Consider the following 24,399-nt stretch of genomic DNA (forward strand, 5'->3'; position numbering starts at 1 on the left):
TAGCTCACAAGGTTCTCGGGCTAAAGCTGGGATTAATTCCCAGGAACACCGGCCACACCGAGGGCCTCCGCAGGCTAGCCTGAGCCGGGGGAGGGGAGTAGGGGGTGTGGCCAGACCCAGATCGCGGGTGCGAGGTGGTGTGGGATGGGAGGGGGCGTGTGGCCCGGCCTCGATCCCGGGCCAAAGTGGGGACTGGGGGCTTGTGCGGAGAGCGGAGGGGATCGGCCCTGCCCAGTCCGGCCGGGGTGGGTGGTAGTAGCGGGGTCGATTGGCCAAACAGGTGCGCCCCCGCCTCTCTCCTCCCCGCCTCGGCTGGGTCCTGGCCGGGCGGGCGGAGCTGCGGGTGGCGGGGCCTGCGATTGGCGGGGCTGGGCCGGCCGAGTGGCCGGGGGAACCCGGGAGTCAGAGCACCGCGGTGCAGGCGGAGGCGCGGGGCCGGCCGGAGCGCGCTACCGGGGGCCCGCTGCCTGCCTGGCCGGCTCCGCTCCTCTCGGCCTGGCCGACGCTACGGAAACTTTCCTGGGCTCCGAGACCCCCCGACCTCGCCACCTCGCGACTCCACTCTGCGCTGCTCGGGCTCTGGTGCCTTTGGGATGGCAGAGCCTAGCGCCCAGGCCGGCGAGTAGAGGTAAGAGCTAGGCACCCCCGAGTCAGTATGAGGGGGGTTTCCGGGGTCCTAGAGGGATCGGGGCTTGGAAAGGATCCGGGGACCCTGATGGGAGGTGTAGTGGTGCCTGACTGAGGAGTGGGCTGCGGCTTTGCTTTTCCTACCCTTCTTCTACGCTACAGCCCCCTATGCCGCAAGGACCTTTGCGTGGTGCAGAGATCTTTATAAACTTTTAGTGCGCCTGCCTAGACCGCTGGGTCCTTGGGAGAGTACCGCGCGGTGTTAACAAGGGGTGTTGCAAGGAAAGCACCCCAGCTGGCGGGGGTTGACTAGGGGGTTTATGCAGCCTCCCAACCCCAACGCTTCCAAGTGGTCGCCCCAAACCTCGGTCCTTCTTCAGTTCCCCTCTGGAGGCTGATGACTGGACAGCCACTCCTCTCTGCCTGGAGCCAGGCACCCCAGGGCACCCAAGTGTGGGGTGTTGTTTTGTTCAACCAGTAGCCACTCCTCAGTTTTCAGGGGAGGGGGGCGGAGTCATTGAAGTGAGATTTCTTTTCTGTTTCCTGGGCTGCCTTGGAACACTACCCTCCAGAAAATATCTTGAGCAAGCAGAGTGGGAACAGGGACCAAAGCCATCTAGGATCCAGTCCCCAGCCTGGTGGGAATCACTGTGGGCTTTTCTGGTTTCTGAACGGTCCGTTCTCTCCAGGTGTCAAGCTGTCTGGCTTGAGTCATATGGATACTGCACTTCTCCTCTCCTGCCTTCTTCTTTTATGTAAGGCAGAAATTAATTTTGATTTGAATTTAATTTTGACTGAGGATGACTAGGTAGGTCGCTTTTCACCTATGAGGGTCATCCTTTTTGATGATCATCATTATTGCTTCTCAATATCAAAGCCAAATGCCTTTCTATTTTCTTGACCTGAGATGGTCCACTTGAGCGTTAAAAAAAGATACCAGACACAAGCTTTGGAGCCCAGAGAACCTGGGTTCAGACCCCAGCCTGGCCATTCATCCACTGTGCGTCTTCGGGCCGGCTTCCTAACCTCTCTGAGCTCAAAGTTTCCACTCCTGGAGGCTGTGGTGAGGCTTTTGTGAGGTTAGGCATGGAAGGTATCTGACTTAAAGGACAACAGCTTTGGATTGCCAGTCTGCATCCTGGAACTTGGGCCTTCTTGCTGCCAGAGTGACCCAGATCCTTTGTGACTCAGTTTCCTCTTCTCTCAAAAGTCAGTGTGGACCGCTTTCTCAGCCGCTCTTAACTAGTCCTTTTGAGAAAAGTACACAAATGTATGTACCCACCTCCCCAAAGCATATGATTTCAGTGGGTTTGCAGGCCTCAGATTTAAGACAGTCCCATCCATCCCCATCCTTGTCATGAATTATTTGGAAGATATAAGGCCTTCTGTCTACCACGATCTGCTCCCACCCCTCTTGAATGCTAGGTGGTAGCAGCTGTAAATATCAGGGGAAATTAACCAGCACATGGGGAGAGGGGTTGATGTGCAGAATCTGGCCAAAGTCACCTTCAAGATCATCCACCCGCTCCATCCCCATTCTGCTTTGTCCAAGCTGCATCTCCACCTGGTGAGCATCTAGTCTTTTTTGCTGGGCTCCTCGAGTGGCAGCCCACCAGGCAGCCAGTTTCATGATTGGGCAACTCCAGTCTGTTCAAAAATTCTTCCTGTTTGGAGTAGAAGTTCTGTGTCTCTGTTACTTCTACCCACTGGTTCTGGTACAGCCCTTCAGGCATCTCTTATTGGCTCAATTATTCACTGTGGTCCCCTGGTGCCTGCATTCTGTTCCTTCCCGGAGGCGTTCAACACACCGAACTGAATCTGGCAATGATCATAACACCATTTATTGAGTGTTTGTCATATGCTGGACCCAGTACTGAGCACTTCACACGTACTATTTCCATATAAGACAGCCCCATGAGGTGGGTTCTTTTCTTACCCTCATTTTGGAAATGAAGAAACACGTTTAGAGAGGTTAAGAGATCCACCCAAGGTCACACAACCCATAAGGAGCGGGGCTACATCCCAAAGGCAGCATCTGCCTTTAGGACCCATGGCTCCACTCCTACTTCTGTCCTGTGCATATAACAAACACGTCACTCCCTTGAGCTGGTTACTTTCCCTTCCTGGAACATGATGTTATACCCACTGGGGCGGGGAGTGGGGAGGATGACTGCTCTCTGTGAAGGGCTGTGGAAGTCTCCTGGGTGGATGTCACGCATTATGGGGCAGGCTCTCGGAGGACAGAAGTACCCTGATAAGGCCTCTCCTGCCACAGTGGATGTGCATGGCCATGTGCCCTTGGCTCCCAGGAGGCCCTGAGTGCCATTCCCAACCCCACTTCCACCCCCATCCCTCCAGATATCGAGCCTCTGCTTTCTAGAAGGATTGGAAGATGTTGGATGAAGCCCAGGTGCACAGATTTCTCAGCCTGGGTGATGGGGACCCCTGGACAGGTGGGTAGAACCTGCTCCACACACACCCTCTTCCTCCTCCATGGCCCCACAATGGCCTCTGATCTCTCATAGAGGAGGTTCAGTTCAGTTCAGTTCAGTCACTCAGTCGTGTCCAACTCTTTGCAACCCCATGAATCGCAGCACGCCAGGCCTCCCTGTCCATCACCAACTCCCGGAGTTCACTCAGACTCACGTCCATTGAGTCAGTGATGCCATCCAACCATCACATCCTCTGTCATCCCCTTTTCCTCCTGCCCCTAATCCCTCCCAGCATCAGAGTCTTTTCCAATGAGTCAACTCTTCGCATGAGGTGGCCAAAGTACTGGAGTTTCAGCTTTAGCATCACTCCTTCCAAAGAACACCCAGGACTGATCTCCTTTAGAGTGGACTGGTTGAATCTCCTTGCCATCCAAAGGACTCTCAAGAGTCTTCTCCAACACCACAGTTCAAAAGCATCAATTCTTTGGCACTCAGCTTTCTTCACAGTCCAACTCTCACATCCATACATGACCACCAGAAAAACCATAGCCTTGTCTAGACAGACCTTTGTTGACAAAAAAAAGTCTCTGCTTTTGAATATACTGTCTAGGTTGGTCATAACTTTCCTTCCAAGGAGTAAGCGTCTTTTAATTTCATGGCTGCAGTCACCATCTGCAGTGATTTTGGAGCCCCCCAAAATAAAGTCTGACATTGTTTCCACTGTTTCCCCATCTATTTCCCATGAAGTGATGGGACCAGATGCCATGATCTTCATTTTCTGAATGTTGAGCTTTAAGCCAACTTTTTCACTCTCCACTTTCACTTTCATCAAGAGGCTTTTTAGTTCCTCTTCACTTTCTGCCATAAGGGTGGTGTCATCTGCACATCTGAGGTGATTGATGTTTCTCCCAGCAATCTTGATTCCAGCTTGTGCTTCTTCCAGCCCAGCGTTTCTCATGATGTACTCTGCATATAAGTTAAATAAGCAGGTTGACAGTATACAGCCTTGACGTACTCCTTTTCCTATTTGGAACCAGTCTGTTGTTCCATGTCCAGTTCTAACTGTTGCTTCCTGACCTGCATATAGATTTCTCAAGAAGCAGGTCAGGTGGTCTGGTATTCCCAACTCTTTCAGAATTTTCCACAGTTTATTGTGATCGACATAGTCAAAGGCTTTGGCATAGTCAATAAAGCAGAAATAGATGTTTTTTGGAACTCTCTTGCTTTTTCCATGATCCAGTGGATCATAGAGGAGGTGCTGTTCTCTAACTTCTGGAGGAGGGGAGTGGGGAGGGGGGCCACGTGTTCATTGGTATTTTTTAAATTATTATTTTAATAAAAAATTCTTTGGCCACACCCTGCGGTATATGAAACCTTAGTTCTCAGACCAGGGATTGAACTTCCACCTCCTGCTTTGGAAGACAGAGTCTTAACCACTGGGCCACTGGGAAAGCCCTGTATTGGGGTTTTAAATTCACTGGAGATTCATTTAAATTCACTGGAGATCCATCCTTTCTGCTGGTCAGTGGGAAGGTCTGCTGACCTGCAGGGAAACAGCTGACCTGCTGCTGGCTGGACAGGGCTGGGGCCAGGAGGGGTGAGGGGTAAAGGAACCGCCTGCCTGGGCCTTGGCCGAGTCCCTGTCCCAGCCTCCTAGCTCTGCTGTACACAGAGCCCTTGTTCCACTTGATCCTTTTTGATCTCCTGAAAACACTGAATTAGTAAACACGCGTTTTATGGACGAGGTCATTGGAGTCCAGGAAGCTGCAGTGACAGGTCCAAAGCTCTCCTGTCTGTGTGTGTGGGGGCGGAGGTGGTAAGGTCTGAACTTGAACCCGGGTTCCTTGACGATAGCACACGTGTTTTCTGCACTGTATCCCATGCCTCATTATTTTCTGCCCCACCTGTTTGGGACCTTGGTGCCAGAGTCTTTGACTGGGCCACCATGGGGCTGTGTGATCCTGAGTAGGGCTGGTCATCCCTTAAAGCTTTGGTTTCCTTGTCTGTAATGGGTGGGTGGGGGTATGTTTAGCTAGATCTCTAAGATTCTCCCAACCTTGACATTCACAGGTTACACTTTTTTTCTGCATTTCTGGGGGCAGACTTGGGGGTTGCTCATGATGGGCTCAGGGCATGGGTGGGTTGTTGGGTGGGGTTGGAGGGCAGAGTGCTGCACGGGTGCTTGTTATGAAACCAGTCAAAAGGGCTTTTGTGGGCTCAGTGTCCAGGACCTTCAGGGAGCTGGGCTGGGGGTTGGGCAGCAGGAAGATTCTCAGGGCTGGGTGAGGTGGCTGACTCTGAACAGTGCAGGAGGGTGATGGTGGGAATGACTGGGGGTTGTGGATGGGGGCTGAGGGGGAGCACAGGGCTCTGAGATTGATCCTGCAGCATCCCGCTCTCAGCCCAGGACAACCTTGGCCGAGAGACCAAGAGAAGATCATAGTCTCTCTGTTTCTTTTTTTGGCTGTGACACAAGGTATTATGGGATCTTAGTTCCCCTACCAGGGATCGAACCCATGCCCCCTGCATTGGAAATGCAGAGTCTTAACCACTGGGCCACTAGGGAAGTCCCTGAGAACATCGTAGCCTCTTTTACTCCTTCTGAGCCACTACCGTCTCTCCATGGGGCATCCCAGCCTTCCCTTGAGTCCAGCCCCCCTCAGCTGGCGTCTGTGTTGGGACTGAGGGGTTTCCAATTGCCTGCTCTCCATGCCCAGAGCCGTCCCCCGCCCCCCACATTCTGGCTTCCTAAAGCAGGCCCTTGTCAACTGTAGCCTCTGCCAGCCTCCTGCTCTCAGCTTCTACTCCATCGTGCGTCTTCTTCCCTTCCTGGGGGTGGATCCTTGTCCCCCACCCACGAGATCAAACCCGTAACTCCCTGGCCTGGCCATCAAGTCTCCACGCCCACTCCAGCTTCCCTCCCTGCCTCTTCTCCCTCTGTTCTTCAAGCTGTCTGCTTCCTGGTCTCCGTCTGTGACTCCTGTATGGTCTTCTCTTTCGGCCACTGCTTCATTGCCCAAATTCTAACTGCCCCTCGGGATCTGGCACAAATGTCACTTCCACTGGGTCTCATCACCAAGGGGTAGCCATCCCCCTGTGTGGTCCTGGCTTGCAGCTCTTATCAGCTGCCTTGCTTTACACATTGTCATTGGCTTGTCTGTCTCCTGAGATGGGTTCTGAACTTCTTGAGGGCAAAGCCCAGCTCTCTCTCTCATCTAGGTGCCCACGGAGTGGGTGGGGCTCGACGAGGGCCTTTCTTGGTCTGGTAAGTGCTCATAAAGCCTTGTAGAGTTGGACACTGGCTTGTAATTGGGCTTGGTTTTTATGCTCTTGGCTCAGAGCTTTTGCCTGCATCCTACTCCCTGGTGCGAACAGGTGGGGGTCCTGTCTATCTGTGTTCTGGGCTAAGCCGGCTCCAGCTGAGAGATGCACAGAGGCTTTTTGGAGAGGCTTTTCTGCCTCCTTTGGCTCGTTCTTGATCTGCTATTTAAGAAAGTCTATTCTGGCTTTGTGGCATCAAAGACAGAGAGGCCCGGAACCAGGCCTGAAAAGGGTACCTTGTCAGCACCCCCACCTGCAGGCGGAACCACAGGTCTCAGAGGAGCATAGCCAAGATGCACCTGATTCTCTAGAACTCAGAAGGGTTTGTCAGGTATTTCCAAAGGGTCTGTGAGGTCCTGGGGATTGTCTTGGGGGTCCTGAGACATGGTTCCAGAGGCACCCGGGGATCCCGTGACTTTTCTAGGGCTGCAGAGACTGACTATCTTTGTGTTTAGCAAAGGTCATTGAGCCAGGAGGGGGGCTTTCCTTGATGACGGGTCCCCATTCAGAATGAGGCTTTTTTCCTTCTAAACTTGCTTCCCTGCTAGCATCATTTGCTGAACATGGTCATAGGTGGTGGGAGGTGGGCAAGGTGGGCCGGAGGGGAAGAAACTTTGGTCAACACCCACACAGCTGGCCCACATGTCCAGGGAAGAGGTCTGTGTCCCCAAGTGCAAAGTCTTCATCTCCTTGTAGGTCACAGTGGCTATTAAAGACCCATCTTGGAGTAAGGTCCAAGGGATGCTGATGGTGCTGGAGGGAGAGAAGCGAGATTGGTGATGGTCTGGCTTTAGGTTCAGATGCTGCCTAAGTCCCTTGTCCGGTTAGAAGCCAGCAAGGGCCCTTGAAGTCCTGTCTCTCCCAGCGTGCCCTTGTTACTGAGTGTCCTGTCACTTTGGTTTTCTCCATTCACTGGTCTCCACCCCTTCCTCTAGCCCCGGACTGAGCATCCTAGCACAGGTCCCTTAGAGCTGACTCTTATCTAGGCCGTCCCAGGCCCCACCTCCTCAGAGAGCGTGGGGTGGGAGGGAGTGGTAAATGAATGGATAAATGACTGAATGCCTATCTCAGCAGCTTTGGTGACCCTGTCTGTCACCGGCTGGAGAAGATGTGACAACTGAGTCCACCAGGAAACGGCTGTCTGACGGGGGGCAGGGGGACCCAGCCAGACATAATGGAAGCTGGCGCTGGCTGGAGTCGGGATCTGGGAGCCTTTCCCGTCCATCAAAGCTGGCGCTGCTTCCGGGAGGAGAGAATTCCCAAAGGCTCCGCCAGGCCCCCTGATATGGATCTGCCGGGTGTATGTGAGGGATTTGTTTTTCGGTCAGGATGTGGGGAGTTAAAAATAGGCCTCCTAATCCCTTGGGTTCATGTCAGACTTGAGGCTGTGCAGGGCCCTTTGGCTCCATTATCTCACTCGAGTGGCTCGGCAGCGGCTGACGTGGGTAGAGGTCGCACTGCCCGCTTTATAAAGGAGCATGTGAAGGCCTGCGCCCGAGTTCTGCTTGAGGCTGAACCCAGCGTTTGGTGGCAGAACCTAGGTTTGTTCCCTGGCCCCCTAATGCCTGTGTTCTTTATTCTTGCCAGGGGCCCAGTTGAAGTCTAAAGCCAACATGTGGCAGGAGGGCAGGGGTTGGTTGAAACAATAGGGATAAGTTATTAAGAGATGCTTCCCTGATGGCCCAACAGTAAAGAATCCGGCTGCCAAGCAGCAGATACAAGTTTGATCCCTGGGTCAGGAAGATCCCCTGGAGAAGGAAATGGCAACCCACTGCAGTAGTCTTACCTGGGAAATCCCATGGACAGAGGAGCTTGGCGGACTGTCGTCCCTGGGATCGCAAAAGAGTCAGACACAGCTTGGCAACTAAAAACAACAGCTGAGTGAAGCAGGAGGAAGACTCAAGATGGATCAAGGCCCCAGGCATTGGGGAGCAGCGGCGGGGGTGGGGGGGGGAATGGGGGGGATGGATCAAGGCCCCAGGCGTTGGGGAGCAGCAGGGGATGGATCAAGGCCCCAGGCATTGGGGAGCAGTGGGAGGCTGTAAGTGCTGAAGCAGGGATGTGGGGGGAGGTGGGGTAGCAATGAGAGTGAGGCAGAAAAGCACCATCAGGACCTGAGATGGAACCCCTTGCAAGTCATAATAAAGGGCGTGAACCTGATGCTATAGGCAGTGGGGAGCCATCGAGGATTCCAGAGCACAGCAGTTGCTGCTTTATCAAAAGCGCAGTGCGATGTGCCCCTCTGGCTTTGCTATCTGTGTCCTTTTATAGTGTTTGGTAGAGCAGATTTGGGGAAGGGGGATTTTTTTTTGGCCACACCAGGTGGCAAGCAGGGTCTTAGTTCACCTAGCCAGGGATGGAACCCGCGCTCCCTGCAGTGGAAGCGTAGAGTCTTAATCACTGGATGACCAGGGAAGTCCCAGTAGAGCAAATTTTTATTTTGATCCTTCTTTATCCAGAAGACACCCTGCCCCTCCCCAGCTCTCTGTCTGGAACCTCGTGCTATAGAGGAGGGGGAGCCCCATGTTCTGCTGCCTCTGGGTTCCAGGGTAAAGTCTGTCTGGGCTTCTTGGCTTCCTCCTGTTTTTAATCTCATTCTCCTGCTTGTCTATCTGTCTGTCCTCGCCGTGGTGGGAGGAATTAAGGGAGAGGGAGGAGGCGGTGACTGAAGTTGGCGGAAGGTGCATCTGTCCCGGCCTGATTCACTGAAACTTTTACAGGCTGGGTGAGTGCCTCCTGGCCCCTGGCAAGCTCCCAGACCACCAGGCTCTCCTTCCACACATTTTAGTGACTTTTGTCCTCTAACCCATACCTTTATTGGCTCTTTGCTTCTTCCTCAGGTAGAGGGAGACCCTGGTGGGCAGGATGGGAGGTAAACCAGATCTCTCAGAGCCTTGGAAACCCGTCATCCATCCATTTTAGAGTTGGGCAGACAGAGGCGTAGGTTTGTTGGGACTTGAACGCAGATCTCCAGCCCTGTCCTGGCTGCAACACTGCCCTGCTTTTTTCAGAGCCATCTGCTTCTGGGTGCCAAGAGCAGGGGTTCCCAGCTCTCCATGAATCTTGGTTCTGCAGCCTGGGCTCCTCCCGGGGCTGGGAGCCAGCTGTGCTGAGCCTACGGGTTCCCGGAGAGGGCTCTTGGCGTCTGTGTCGGCTGAGTCACACAGATGAGCTCACTGCTCACCTCGGGATGGGGGAGGATGCCAAGGTTTGGGAACTTTCACTCTGAGCCACTTGTCGATTTTGTGTGTGTATATCTGTAAGAAAAACAAACCTGTGGGTTTGGACTTTGTACTTGGCCCATGAACTGCAGTTCTGGGCTATGCCATCTCTCAGATTCCAGGAGACTGGATCTGTGTCCAGAGCTTGAACCCAGCGTTAGTGTCTGTTCTGCCCCATCCTGGCTGGATGTGAGGGGCAGCACCTTCGTGGGCTGTAGTAACCATTCCTAGCAGCTCACACTTTCTATGAGTACTTCCTGTGAGCCAGGATCTGGGCTCAAGGCTTTCCAAGTATCAGCCCCTCTGATTCTCAACAAGAGACCTGGGAGGTCCTGTTATCATCTCCATTTTGCAGATGAGAAAACCAAGGCCCAGAGAGGAGAAGTGACTTGCCTAAGCTCACCCCTCTGGAACGGGCCGAACTGGAGTTCAAATGAAAGTCTTCTCTGCTTCATAGCTTGAGGTGTCAGTCACTGTGCTTTTGTGCCTTCCAGCTGCTAGGCGAACTCCTGTGAAAGCATAAATACAGAGAAATTAGGTGTGATTAGCAGGCAAGGAGCAGGAAGGGGGTGAATGAATGAGGAGTCCTAGATTGACATCATCCCCCATATTCCTCTTCCAGCACTGGCCTCAAGCTGTCAGAGATGAGGAACAGAGGAGAGCAGGTATGGCTGTATCCAGGCTCCGGGAGGGAAGGGCATGTTAGAAACCATGGTCCCACAGACAACCGGTCCTGGGCCTGTCTCTTTTCACCCCCTGTAGCTGTTGGCTTTTTCGGTGTTGATGTTAATTCCTTTGTCATCCTCCTCCAGAAGATGCCTTTAAGGCAAGATGGTTGCTGGGGGGCATTTCCCTTTGAGTGGAATTGACTGAGGCTATGTTGATTCAGATTTGGAATAGAGAGGTTTATTGTTGGATGCTAAATCCTTGGGGCTTGGGATAGGAAGTAGAGAAAGAGCCAAGCAGCTTGTTCCCACCCCAGAGGGGCCTGGTGTTGTGGAGAGGCTAAGGGTAGGGGTTAGTCTAGGGTCCATTAAACAGTCCTGGGTTGGAGTCCTGGCCGCTCCACCTACCAGTTGTGTGGCCTTGGACAAAGTTGCCTCACTTCTCTGATCCTGGGTACTCTCGTCTATACATTGGGAACAACAATAATCTCTGTCTCCTAGGGTTGTTGTTGGGGTAAAACTAGACTTGAAGCTAGAGAACACAGTACAATGTCTGTACCTTGTAAACACTTAATAAATGCTAGTGTTATTTACGTATTTATTGTTTTTGGCTGTTCTGGGTCTTTGTTGCTGCACGTGGGCTTTCTCTAGTTGTGGCGAGCGGGGGCCACTCTCTAACTATGGTGCTCCGGCTTCTCACTGCGGTGGCTCGCTTGTTGTGAAGCACGGGCTCTGGGGTGCGTGGATTTCAGTAGTTGGGGTGTGTGGGCTCAGTAGTTGTGGGCAGGGGTTTAGTTGTCTTGTGGCATGACGGATCTTCTTGGATCAGGAATTGAATCTGTATAATTGCAAGAAGGATTTTTCATCACCAGACCACCAGGGAAGGCCAGTGCCAGTGTTTTTGCTCTTATCACCATTCATATTAGCACTGTTACTTGGGACCTTCTCAGTCAACTTTGCCTTGGTCTTGGGAAACTCTGGCTAATCCCCTTTCCAGAATTTACTGACTCCGGTCAAGGCAATTCTGAGTATGGAGAAGTCTGATTTAAAATGACTATATGAACTACTTATTTGTTTTTTCTTTTAAAGGTACAGAGTGACAAATTGGCCAAACAAAAACGTTTTTGAATGTGTTTTTTTAAGTGCGATACAGGGATGATTAGAGAAAGGGGATGATGGGGAAAATAGCTCTTTAAAGTGTTGTAAGTCTATCTTGCACGGCATTCACATTACACTCGAGCTTGTTTTTGCTGGTTAAGTCACTGTGGTGAGTGTTTGTCGAAGGAGCTCTGCTGGGTGAGGAGGGTGTGTGTGGGTGTGTGAGGGTGTGTGTGTGTATGTGAGTGTGCTCAGTCATGTCCGACTCTTTGTGAGTCCATGGACTGTAGCCTGACAGGCTCCTCTGTCCATGGGATTTCCCAGACAAGAATACTGGAGTGGGGTTGCCATTTCCTTCTCCAGGGGATCTTCCCAACCCAGGGATCAAACCTGTGTCTCTCGTGTCTCTTGTGTCGCCTGCATTTGCAGGTGGATTCCTTTCCACTAGCGCCATCTAGGAAACCCTGGGGGTGGGTGGGGAGATTTCAAGTCAGTGTGAGGTTCAGCTCCTCCCTCCCTTCTGAGAGCCTCTTGGTCTGTTCCTAGGGAGAAAGCATGCCTAGTCTTTGGAGAGGCCACAGGTTGGTGTGGGGAGGGTGAGATATCAGGAGGGCTTCCTGGAGGAAATGGTGCTGGAGGTGGCCGCACTGGTTTCTGTAAACAGAATTGCAAAATCACTTCTCCCAGTGATTTCTCAGTGCCTGGTTCTCTGAGACAACCCTGCAGCCAGGTCAGCTGGGAGGTCCCAGGCCTGGCAGTCAGGACAGTTGGGGAGCAAGAAGATGTCCAATCCCTTCTGTTTCCCTGTTTAGACCTGTCCATCCCTAGAGCCCCTTTGTCTTGGGCATGCCTGTAGAGAGGGAACGGAGGCTTATGCATGAAGATTCGGGTCTGAAATCAGAGCTATATTTGTCATTTCCATTCTGTGCCCTCAGGCAAATCATTTCGCTGCCTGTGCCTCAGTTTCCCCATCTGTCTTACGAGGATAATAGTGACCCTCAGGTAACCAAGTTGTTTTGAGGATTGATGAGGTCATGCAGGTAAAGTGCTTATCACGGAGCTGGCGCAGGGTAAGTGCCTGTCATTAAAAGCTGCTCTCTGCCTGCTGTTGTTTTTAGCACAGGACACACCTCTCCACCCTCGCCTCTCCCCTCCACTGAGTTCCTGTTGTTGACATCCTCCTCACCATCTAGCTCAGGGATTTTAAGTATTTATATCCTTGCTGGAATTTCTCTTTGCATTGTCTAGTTAATTACCTAATTGAATGAAGGCAAACAATTTCGCTTCGCTTCCTTTCCTGTAGAAGTGCAGGAAGCGGCCGGTGCCTTCTTTTCTGTGATTGAGACGATTATTGAAGTATTTGATGATGATGGTGACGCCTTTCCCCCTTGAGAGGTCCTCTCCCTCTTAGAATAGCTTCTCGACCCTGTAAATCAAGCTGTAGCCACGTGCTTGGGAGGCATATATCTTGTTGAGGATGTTGATGGGTTTGGCCGCTGTTTCTTTGGGTGCCAACATGCTGTTTTGGCACCTTCTTGCCCATTTCAAGAGGGATAGTTGATAAGACAGCTTTTTAAAAATATTCAGAACTAATGACCTCTGTACGTATTTGGGGAGGACTGGCTGATGGAGCATGCATCAAAACCAAGGCTGGGGAAGAAGGCGTCCCATGGCAAGGAATCACTGACTCCTCACTTCTGCTGGTGTTGGTGGCGTTGGATTCTGTCCTGCCCCTAGTGGCTCTGGGGTGGGGAAGTACAGTGATTAAGGTCATTTTCTGTTTGTTTGTTTTGGCTGTGCCATGCAGCTTGCAGGATCTTAGTCCTGCAAGAGAGTTTGAACCTGGTCCCCAGCAGGAAACCTTCCGAGTCCTAACCACTGGACCACCGGGGAATTTCCAGGGGCATGGGATCTGAACTTGATGTGCTGGGGGCTTCCAGTCCCTGCCCTGCCACCTGGTAGCTGCGTGAAATGGCACAGCTGCTTAACTCGTCCTTGGCTCTCAGGTGAGGGTCCCATAAACCCCATTTCATAGGAGGTGTAAGAATTGTTCTACCCACAATGCTGGCACATGTAAGTACTCATACGAGTAAGCTGGTATATTCAAGGATCTTAAAAAAAAAACATACCGTGTTCTTTACGCCAAGACCCTCCCCATTTGTCTTACCTTGTTCTTCTCCAGGTAATAACCCCAACCAGCAGGTCTGGGGCTCTCCCTACCTCTAGGCTCCTGCCGGGTGGTCCCTTCTATTTAGAATGTCCTTGTCCTTGCCCTTCCTTGTTCTTTCAAGACTTATCTCAAGGACTGTGCCTACATGGCATTTTCCTAGAGTTCCCCAACCAGTCCCCTTAAATGCCCTACTACATCCTTGTTATGCCTTTTATCTGCAACTGTCATTGGCCCAGGTATGTTTCATGGAAAGGCAGTCTGGAAGATACTTTGTAGAAAAGGAGTTTTGGAAAAGGCTGCATACTTGATGCCCATTCGTACAGTACCAATCCACACTAGCAATTTTAAAGGCTCTGAGAAGTTCTGCAATGCAGAAACCTGCTGAACTTTGCTTGCCCCAGAATTCTCCAAACCTCTGACCTTAGGAGACTTTCTTCTTCTTTTTTTAAAAAATTCTTTCTTTCTTTCTTCATTTTTGTCTGTGCTGGGTCTTCATTGCTGGATGGACTTTTCTCTAGTTGTGGAGAGAAGGGGCTACTCTCTCATTGTGGTGCACGGGCTTCCCATTGCGATGGCTTTTCTTGCTGTTGAGCACAGGCTCTGGGGTGCACGGGCTCCAATAGTTGTGGCTCCCAGGCTCTAGATCACAGGCTCAATAGTTGCGGTGCACGGGATTAGTTGTTCCACGGCATGTGGGATCTTCCCGGGTCGGGGATCGAACCTGTGTCTTCTGCATTGGCAGGCGAATTCTTCACCACTGAGCCACCAGGGAAACCCTAGGATACTTTCTTCTCGGAATACCTGTTGACAAAGGCTTTGTGACCTCCTCGGGGGATGTGGCCTGTTGTAGACATCTAAAAGTTGCTCAGTCATGTCCGACTCTGAGACCTCATAGACTGTAGCCTACCAGGCTCCTCTGTCCATGGGATTTTTCAGGCAATAGTACTGGAGTGGATTGCCATTTCCTTCTCCAGGGGATCTTCCCAACCCAGGGATTGAACCCAGGTCTCCCGCGTTGTAGACAGACGCTTTACCATCTGAGCCACCAGGGAAGTCCAGTTTGATGCAATCTCCCCATTTTACAGTCAAGGAAACCAAGTAACTGGTCCCAGCTAAACCTGTGTGCCCCTCCCTCACCCCCTGGATCAAGTGGTGAGGTTCTTTATGTGGGTGTTCAGGGCCAGGTGACAAGGGACGGCTGACTGTGACCTGCTCTCAAGGGCCTTTTAGCCTTGTTGAAAGGGTGTGATGGACACATGAAATAGAGAGAGGTTAACTGCCAAACCACGCATCCCTGAGCTGCTGTGTAACAGGAACCCTGGTGCTGACCTGTCTGTATCTTGGCCAAGGAAGGACGTGAGAGTCAAATGTCCTCTGAGAACCTAGCAGTGTCCCCAGCGCTGGGACCCCAGAACTCAGCCACACTGTCTCCCACCCCAACCACCAGGAATTCCTGGGACTCCATTGTGCTCTAGTACTGACGGGGCACAGTCAAGGAAGGGGAGAGGAGCCAGCAAGGAGGCAACAAAAGAAGGAGCAAAACCTTCTGTTTACCAATGCACACTGCCCCCTTCCTTTCTGGGGAAAAAAATACTTTCTTTTCTAGTCTTCTTTTATTATCAGACATTCTCAGGGGAGCAATGACCTGGCAGTGGGAATTATCTGCTGTCTTTATTCTAGTGCCTGTCTGCTGAAATTCCTTCTTGGAGTAATTGATTTTGGTAATTCAGAGGTGCTGAATATTATTTTAGGAGAGGGTGCCGGCGTAGAGGCAGGGGGATGCCCACGAAGGCGTGGGCGGCCAGCGGAGAGCTGCTGGTGATGGCTATGATGGGGGTGGGGCAGAGACGACAGATAATGCAGTTCTTGCCTTTGAATTTGTTCCGTCTTGTGTCGAAGGTGCGTGGGTTGCACGGGAAGTCACTTGACTGTGGAAACTGGGGCAGGTTTACCGTAGGAAATGAGCTGAGAGGCAAATGTCAGGTTTGGTCACCCCTCACCGTAGGGGCATTGGCCCCAGCCTGACCCTGACGCTGGCTGTCATCCTGTTGTCTCCCGGAGGGCCAGGGAGGTAGCGGTGACTCCTAGGAGAAACTTGAAGGAGAGCAGCTGCTGTGAATTGGCCTGACCTTTCCTCTGGGCGGCCCGAGGTGCTGATTCTGGACCCTGGTGCCTAGGGCACCACTGTCCCCTGGGCGGGGAGGGCAGGTCAGGGCGCCCGCTTTGTGGGGATGCTAAGAAGGGCATGAAGGGAGGACCTCAGTGTTATCTGCTCAGTGGATGAAAAAGGCAAGTGTGGGGACTTCCTCCCGGAAATGGCCCCAACAAATGCCCAGAAAAGGCCCAATTTCAAATGAGTTGAAATTTGAAATTCTAGCCTGGGCTAGAAGGTTACTCAGGTTTTTCTCACCCAGGGGCTTTGATGAGGGGGCGGTGCTCTGCTTCTCCACTGCAATGGGAGTTGGGGAAGAGGGTCTCCAGGAAAAATTGGGGCACTGGCCCCAAAAGAAGAGGGAAGAAGCACAGGCAAAAACAACAACAAGCCCAGAAACACGATGCCCATGTCATGAATGGTTAGTAAGTTCAATGGAGTATTATAGACACTTTTCCCTCCAGAGAAGGAATTTACATCGAGGTCCATCATCTCCTATAACAAAACCAAGCAGACCCTGGGCATTGCCAGGGATCTGAAGCCACAGCTTGGCTCAGCTGAAAAGAGCAGCATGGTCAGTTAGTGAGAGATGCCTGCGCCTTGCTGGAGGAGGCGGGACTGTGTGTGCCCTGACAGCCGGTGTGCCATCCCTTATTGGGTCTGAGCTTCGATGTTACAGATGTTTTTAAGGCTTGAGAACAACTGGGCTGAAACTATATCATGTTGAAAGACTCCTGCAAACTTTAAAGGTCCAAATAAAAGTCCTTGGAGCCCTTTGTGGCCGGATATAATGCTCTCTTACAGAGCCAACAGATAAATTACCATGTGATGGGAGGAGATGAAGGGTGATTGTGGGAAGGTGTGGCTCCTGACACTCCGTGGCTCCAGGGGGGCCTTCTTGTCCTTTGACCATGACAGTAGTGAGCTGCAAACCTCTGCCTGGAGGGACACATATTTATTGACTGCCAGGCACTGATTTAGTTTGAGTGCCTACTGTTTACCAGCTCGAGAACTGGTGTGATTTCAGGAGCTTTTCTAAACCAGCTCTTGTGCCTGAAATTCCACCATTAGAGATTGATTTCTTTGGGTTAAACATTGCCCTTTCTAGCTTAGGTGTTAGCTACTAAGGGGATGCTGAGTGGGGATCTCATTTTCTCTAAGCCCTCTCTGAGCTGGAAGTTATTATTTAGAAATGTGGAGATAGAGAAGGTAAACAGGGGACCAGGACACGACGTCGGGCTGGTGGTGGAAGTCAAGATTTGCACGTCATTTGTCACTACGTCTACCCCACCCTGAGCGCTAAACTTAGCAACAGTCAAAAATTTAAGTCATCAAATCATTTTTAGTGGCCATTGTTTTCCAAGTTTGGATCCTAAGGGCAGAATGAGAACTGAAGGTCCTTCCCGCCTCTGGTCCCTTCTGCTCTTCCAGATCCTTCCGCTCAGATGGGCGGCTCCTACTGTGGCTGCCCCGGCCAGCTGCTAGAGGAAGTTGCTGGAACTGCCCTCCCACTCTTCCCAGCTGGAAGAACAGTTGTCTGCCCCTACCTGGTCACCTTCTGGCCCCTAGGGACCCCTTCCGCAATGACAGTATCCACCACTGACCAGTCAGCAAACGCTGACCCTCCTCCGACCCCACTGTTGTTGTTCTAGTTGCTAAGTTGTGTCCAGCTGTTTGTGACCTTGTGGACTGGAGTCTGCCAAGTTCCTCTGTCCATGGAATTTACCAGGCAAGAATATTGGAGTGGGCTGCCATTTCTTTCTCCAAGGGATCTTCCCTACCCAAGGATAGAACGTGAGTCTCCTGCATCTCCTGCATTGGCAGGCAGATTCTTTACTACTGAGTCACCTGAGAACACCCTCCGCTCCCGACCCCAACCCCATACAGTGGTTTAAGTATCTGTGAGCTCTGGAGTCTGGCTGGGTTTAAGACCAGCTGGGTGAATATACAGACTTTGCGGTAAAATGGGATAACAGGGATAACAGTACTAACCCCAAAAGATTTATGGAAGTGTCATTGAGATAGATGATCACATCCCTAGTTCAAGGCCTGGCATGCATGTAAAAGAAACCTGATATGTGGGGTCTTTGATGATCATAATATTATTAGTGCTTGGGGCCTCAGCCAGCCTTCCCGGGGTGGGCACCAGCCTCTAGCCGCCATCCCAGACACGCACTTCCTGGCCCTTCTGACCCTTAGAAGGTCCTACCCTGGATACCCCCTCTTCTCACCTACCAGCTCTCACCTGGGAGCCCTGTTCGTGCCCACGGTGTCCACTACCCTTGAACCTGGACTACTTCCATCCCTGATGGTAAGTCTCTTACTCTAATCCTCCCCGAGTTTTAGGGGGAGCTCCTCCCCGAGTTCCAGACAGAGAAGTGATTTTTACCAGATGCTCTAGAGGTGTATCAATTAGTCCAGTGAGGAAGTCCTTTCCTTTCCACTAAAACCACCTCCTCCCACTCTCACCACCCATCCCCCACCCCGACTTCCCCCTTTCAGGTGAAGGCGGTGCTGACCAGCAGCCCCGAGCCAGGGAAGCCTTGCCTGGTGCTCCACCTCCTTTCCCTCCTTCCTCCTTCGTGAAAGACCAGGAGTTCCCTTGGCTCCAGGTTCTTATCTCCATCCCTGCCCGTACTGTCCACTAGGGGACACGCCGGTCACAGCCTCCTGATGCCCAGCCTCCCCTGCATCCTGCCTCCAGGGGACCTTTCTAAACCTTGATCTGATGGAGTCGCTCCCTCTGTGCCAGGGGCCTCTGCTTCCCATCTCTCTGCTTGGAGGTGATATTTCCATTTCTCAGGGCCAGGGCTGCTGGTGGATTGAGCAATGGTGTGGGTTGAAAGCAAAACAGGGGTGGACAAACTAATAATTAACAGATGTCAATTGTGAATAGCTTAAAAATACCACCAGCGCCGCACCCCCCTCCTCTGGCGAGGGAGGAAAAGCACACTGTCGCTTGCCCCCTTGGGAGCGATTGATTCCCAGCCAGCTTGAGACAGGTTTGGCGGAGAACGTGACAGGTACTGTGGGGTGTGTGGGGGAAAGGGGGGCGGGGTAAGTGCCTTGCCAAGGCCCCTGGGCTTTGACTTACTGTGCTTCCCAGGGCTTTTCTTGGGATGAAGAGAGTGGTTGCTGAATTAAAGAGGAAGATCAGGAGAAGGGGATGACAGAGGATGAGAGGGTTGGATGGCATCACTGACTCGATGGACATGAGTTTGAGCAATCCCTGGGAGTTGGTGATAGACAGGGAAGCCTGGCGTGCTGCAGTTTATGGGATTGCAAAGAGTAGGACACGACTGAGCAACTGAACTGAGGGACTGGTGGTCCAGTGATGAGGATTGCACACTTCCACTTCGGGGAGTGCAGCTTCACCCCTGGTTAGGGAACTAAGATCCTGCATGCTGAAAGGTGTGCCAAAGGGAAAAAAAGAGAAAGATCAGAGAGGTAATTAGGGAGAACCATGAGTCTGTCCAGAGTCGCGGCTCCCGGTTTGATCCAGATCCAGGCTGCTCTTCTCTCTCCTGGCTGATGCTTCTCACTGGACTCCCTCCTCTGTTTGCTCTCCTTGCAGTCTCATCTTTATGGTAACCAGTGTGCGTGCACTTTTCTAATTTAAGGTAGACTGGTTTGGGTTGCTTTCAGCTCCCACTGCTCTCGGAGCCACGTGTAACCTGCCCTTGGCTCCCAGGTCTTGCTGACCCATCCCGGCTCACCTCCCCTTCCCCACCTTCCTCACTGCTCTTCAGCCCTGCTGGCCTTCCCTTCAGTTTTGTCCACCTCTGGTCCCCTCTCCTCCTTGGAAGTTGCCACTTCAGCACTCACTGGAAATAACCCTCCTCCGGAACCATGTGTCTCATCGAGGGTGACCCTTCCTCACCCCGTTAGTCTCTGCCTCAATACCTGTTATTTCCTCTCTTGCAGACATCACAGTCTTAACTGACATGTGTGTATACCCATGCCTGCGTGTGTGTATTTATAGTTTCTTAATGCTTATTTTTGTGTGTTTCCCAGGACAGAAAGCCCAAGAGGACAGGCTCTCTGGCAGTTTCTGGTACATAGTAAGTAAAAGTTGCTCAGTCATATCTGACTCTTTGCAACCCCATGGACTGTACAATCCATGGAATTCTCCAGGCCAGAATACTGCAGCAAGTGGCCATTCCCTTCTCCAGGGGATCTTCCCAACCTGAGGATTGAACCCAGGTCTCCTGCATTGCATGCAGATTCTTTACCATCTGAGCCACCAGGGAAGCCACCGGTACATAGTAGGTTCTCAGTAAATATTTGTCAGATGAATGCATGATGGGTAAGCAGAGACCTCAAGGGAGGCAGGCTGTTGCCTAGGGTGACCAGTTGTCTTGATTTGTCCAGGAATGGCAGGGAAAGGGTTCCTGGGACTTGGGATTTTCAGTTTTAAAACCAAGACAGTTGCAGGGAAACCGAGATGAGCTGACACCCTGGCCCTGCCCAAGTGCCCATCCCTGGAGGACCGTGATTTTCGAGGTCCACATGTTTTTTAATATTCATAGTCTTTAGAAGGAGACCAGGGCAGATGCATTCCTAAGGATGGTGCGTGGAAGCCTGGGGGGGTGTGCACAGGGGGTGCTGGGCAGGTGGGCTGCCACTCCCCGCCTGGCTGCTACGGGCCTCACCTGAGCCTTATGCCATTCCTGTTTAGCTTGTGGCCAGCTCCTCTCACCCCATCTTGGCAGATGAGGTTGACTTGACATGCAAAGGTCAGCTGCAGGTGGCCAGGCCAGGGGCCCTCTCTAACAGCAGGGCTGGATCCCACATGTATTCGTTTGCTAGGGCTGCCAGAAAAAATGCCACCAACAGCATGGCCTAAACAATAGAAATTTGTTTTCTCATAGTTGTGGAAGCTAGCAGTCCATGATCAAGGTGTGGGCAGGGTTCGTTTCTCCTGAGGCCTCCTTGGCTTGCAGGTGGCTGCCCTCTTGCTGTCTCAAGGTGTGGGCAGGGTCCGTTTCTCCTGAGGCCTCCCTCCTTGGCTTGCAGGTGGCTGCCCTCTTGCTGTCTCAAGGTGTGGGCAGGGTCCGTTTCTCCTGAGGCCTCCCTCCTTGGCTTGCAGGTGGCTGCCCTCTTGCTGTCTCTTCACCTGCTTATTCTCTCTGCACTTGGGCTCCTAGTGCCCCATTTCCTCTTAGAAGGACACCAGTCAGATTGGACTAGGCCCCACCTAGATGGCCTCATTTCAACCTAGTCACCTTTGAAAAAATCCTCATTTCCAAATACAGTTACATTCTTAGATACTGGGGGTTGGGACTTCACATGTGAATTTTAAGGGAACACACATTGGCCCATAAGACCACCCTCGGCCTGAGTGACCCCTCCCAAATATGACCTCGAGGGCGGTGGTGTCAGGCCGGAGGAGCTTCACCCTGGACAAGAGCCTTCCTTTTCCTGGGGGCTGGAGGAGCCCAAGGGTAGATTTTCCGTTTGAAGATTCTGCATTTGCCTCACCTCTGCACAGCTTCTTTCCATTTCTTCCATGTTTGCATATTCTCTCAAGAGAGAAACCACCACGGTTCTTTCACCTGCTTGGGGCCAAAGCAGGTTGGTTTTTCTCCGGACTGCAGTCCAAGATCCTGGTCTCCAAGCTTGGGGGGGGGGGTCCCTTCTGGTACCGCCAGCCTCACGCTCACCTCAGCGTCTCCTCCTCCTTGAAGCAGCTCTTCTAGGCTGAGTGGGCTCCCTGCCCCTGTGCCCCAGCCCCAGCTAGCCTGTCCCAAGAAAGAGTCTTGTCCCTGGCAGCCCCAGGACTCGGTCACAATCTGACACAGTGTAGGAATCACAGGGTTTGAGGAGACGCGGAAGAAAGGTGCGTGAGGAGTGGGCTAGTGTGGCTGCCAAGAGCGCTGGGATAGACTGTCTACAGCCAAAGCTATACCGCATTCTGGGTGACCTTGGACAAGTCAGGGCACTTCTCTGAGCCCTGGTTTACTCGTCTGTAAAATGGAGAGGTAATAACGTTGTTGAGAAAGTGAAGTGACAGGAACGCATTTGAAGGGTTTCATATGGATGTGAGAGGTGGACTATAAAAAACAGCTGAGCACTGAAGAATTGATGCTTTTGAACTGTGGTGTTGGAGAAGACTCTTGAGAGTCCCCTGGATTGCAAGGAGATCCAACCAGTCCATCCTAAAGGAGATCAGTCCTGGGTGTTCTTTGGAAGGAATGATGTTGAGGCTGAAACTCCAATACTTTGGCCACCTGATGCTAAGAGCTGACTCATTGGAAAAGACCCTGATGCTGGGAAAGGTTGAAGGTGGGAGAAGAAGGGGATGACAGGGAATGAGATGGTTGGATGGCATCACCGACTCAATGGAGATGAGTTTGGGTAGACTCTGGGAGTTGGTGATGGACAGGGAGGCTGGTGTGCTGCAGCCCCTGGGGTTGCAGAGTCGGATACGACTGAGTGACTGAACTGAACTGATGTGGTGCCAGTCATGTCCTAAGTGCTCTGTGCATGTTAATTTCTGTTATGTGGGGACCTAGCAGTTGGGTGAAGAGTGTGCCTCTGTAACAGGCCTTCCTGGGCAGCTCTGCAGCTATCATTTCCTGCTCCATCAAGGGCATGGTTTGGGGCTGGTGGAAGAGGTTGGGGGTCCTGACTTTGCCATCCATCCCCTCTGTGATGGGTCTGTGTCCCTCACCTCCTCTAGGCTTAACTGTCACTGATGGTCACAATTCAGAATGAGCCCTTACAGGCTATGGGACCTTTCTTAGGTCCCCAGATCTCTCCCTTATGCCAGCCCAGCATCCACACAACGCCCTGAGAGGCAGGTACTTTTATTATTTTGCAGAGGAGAAAGCAGAAGCTCAGAGAGGTAAAGTCATTTGCTCCAGATCACACAGCTGGTGGCTACAGAGCCAACTTGGCAGCCTTCAGAATGGCTGGTCTTTGAGTCTACTTGGTGGTGAGGTTTGGGCATGGGCTCTGGGGCTATTTGGGCTGCTGGAATGGCAGGATCTAGGAGGGTGGTTTTGTTTTGTTTCCTTTTTTCTTCTTTTTTAATTGTGAATGCTCTGAATTCTGAGCTGTTGCTCTCTGAGGCCACTCGAGGCAGGTGGACTGGACTGAGTTTGGCCTGCAGCCCTATTTGATGTGACCTGTTTGGTGATTGTTTTAAAATGTGAGTTAGTCGCTTACGTGTCAGGAGGTTTTTACACTAAAATATGGTAGCTGTTCTTGATCAGCTCTTCTGGCCATTGTACGCCTGCTTTCCGGCAGCCCTGCTGTGGGCTGGGGCATGAATGCTTCTGGCCGGCCTGCCTACCTCATTCTCCTCCTTCCCTGGCTTCCACTCGCATTAGCCCTCGAGATTCCTGAACTGGGTGAGCTAGAGGGCTGAGTAGGCACCGGGAATGTGGGCCTTGGAGCCCTCCAGAGAGCTCCCTGCTGCTCAGGGAAGGTAGAGTCATAATTCAAGGCAAAATGAGTGGCCCTGGAGAAATGTCCAGACAGTGCTCGGGGCTTTTAGAAATGTGTCCAGTAGGGCATGTGCTTAATGAACTCTGTGCCAGGCACTGGCCAACGCTGGAGGCTGCAACGAGGTGTTGGGGACACAGACTGTTCTGGGAGAGCCTGCGTCTCAGGACATGAAGGTGCCCCGAGTGGGCTTTCACAGAGGATGGTGTTTGAACTGACAGAATGAAGGTGCAGCGGCACTCTAGGCAGAGAAAGTAGCACGAATCAGAGTTCAGAGCTGGGACCTCAACAGGGCTCCGCAGTCTGAGCTTTAATTGTCCAGGCCCACCTCCAGCCCCTCCCCACGTGGGAGCCAGGCTGGTGCTTAGGACTTGCCCAAGAATGATGAAGGCGCAGGCAGATTCAACCAGGACTCGGGAGGACATAGTTCTGTGTGTTTTCAAATGTCTGAAGGCTTTTAATCTCGAATTCCCTTTTTAAAAGTGACTGTATTTTTTAGAACAGTCTTAAGTTCACAGCAAAATTGAGCGGGAAGTACAGAGAGTTCTGTGTTCTCTGCTCCCTACAAGCACAGGCTCCTCCACGATCAACATCGTGCACCAGGGTCTGTTTTTTTTTTTTTTTCCCCCAATATATAAGAACAGCTTATTCCATGATTTAAAATGAAATCATTCCAGAAGGGCATAAAGTGAAGACTAAACCTCTCCCCTTGCTTGCCCCAGACTCAAACACACACACACACACACACACACACACACACACACACACACACACTCATCAAAGTAACCACTGTTTATTTTTGGAAGAACGTGCAGAAATCAGTTTCCATGCTTCCACGGACCTATCCATCCAGGGGGTCATCCCACGTATCCTGCCCCTCACCCCGCAGTCCCTCCTGTCAGCACTTACATCTCTACCTCCTGCTGCAAGAGGGTACCACAGGCTTCCATCTTCAGAGGGGACCGTCATTTATTCAGTCAGTCCCCCAGTGATGGACATAGATGTGGTTTTCAGGGTTTTTTTTTTCTGCTGCAAACAAGGGTACAGAAACATCCTTGTTCATCTGCTCTTGCACGCTTGTGAGAGTTTATCTGAGGGATGGGATGGAGAAAGAGATTACATGAATTTAAAGTGGACATTTTATGGTTTTAGTTTTTGATACACTTTGCCAAGGTGCCCTCCACACAGATTGGGATCATTTACACTCCTGCTTATAACGGGTGAGAGATGATGTGGTCGTGAGCTTCTGTGTCAGGAGTGGAGC

General features: G+C 51.9%; 1 protein-coding gene across 4 annotated transcripts in view; it reads left to right on the forward strand.

Moving 5' to 3' along the window:
- DAB2IP (DAB2 interacting protein) overlaps nt 1-24,399 on the forward strand; it is a 212,022-nt gene that overhangs the window by 27,542 nt on the left and 160,081 nt on the right. The window contains exon 1 of one of the 4 annotated variants that reach the window (XM_070799194.1): nt 406-628. The exons of the other annotated variants lie outside the window; for them this stretch is intronic. The gene's annotated coding sequence lies outside the window, so the exon portion shown is untranslated. Of the gene's footprint in view, nt 1-405; nt 629-24,399 lie in introns of those variants that run through there. 4 annotated transcript variants of the gene reach the window in all.

Source organism: Bos indicus, chromosome 11, assembly GCF_029378745.1.
Source record: "Bos indicus isolate NIAB-ARS_2022 breed Sahiwal x Tharparkar chromosome 11, NIAB-ARS_B.indTharparkar_mat_pri_1.0, whole genome shotgun sequence".
NCBI classification, from domain to species: Eukaryota; Metazoa; Chordata; class Mammalia; order Artiodactyla; family Bovidae; genus Bos; species Bos indicus.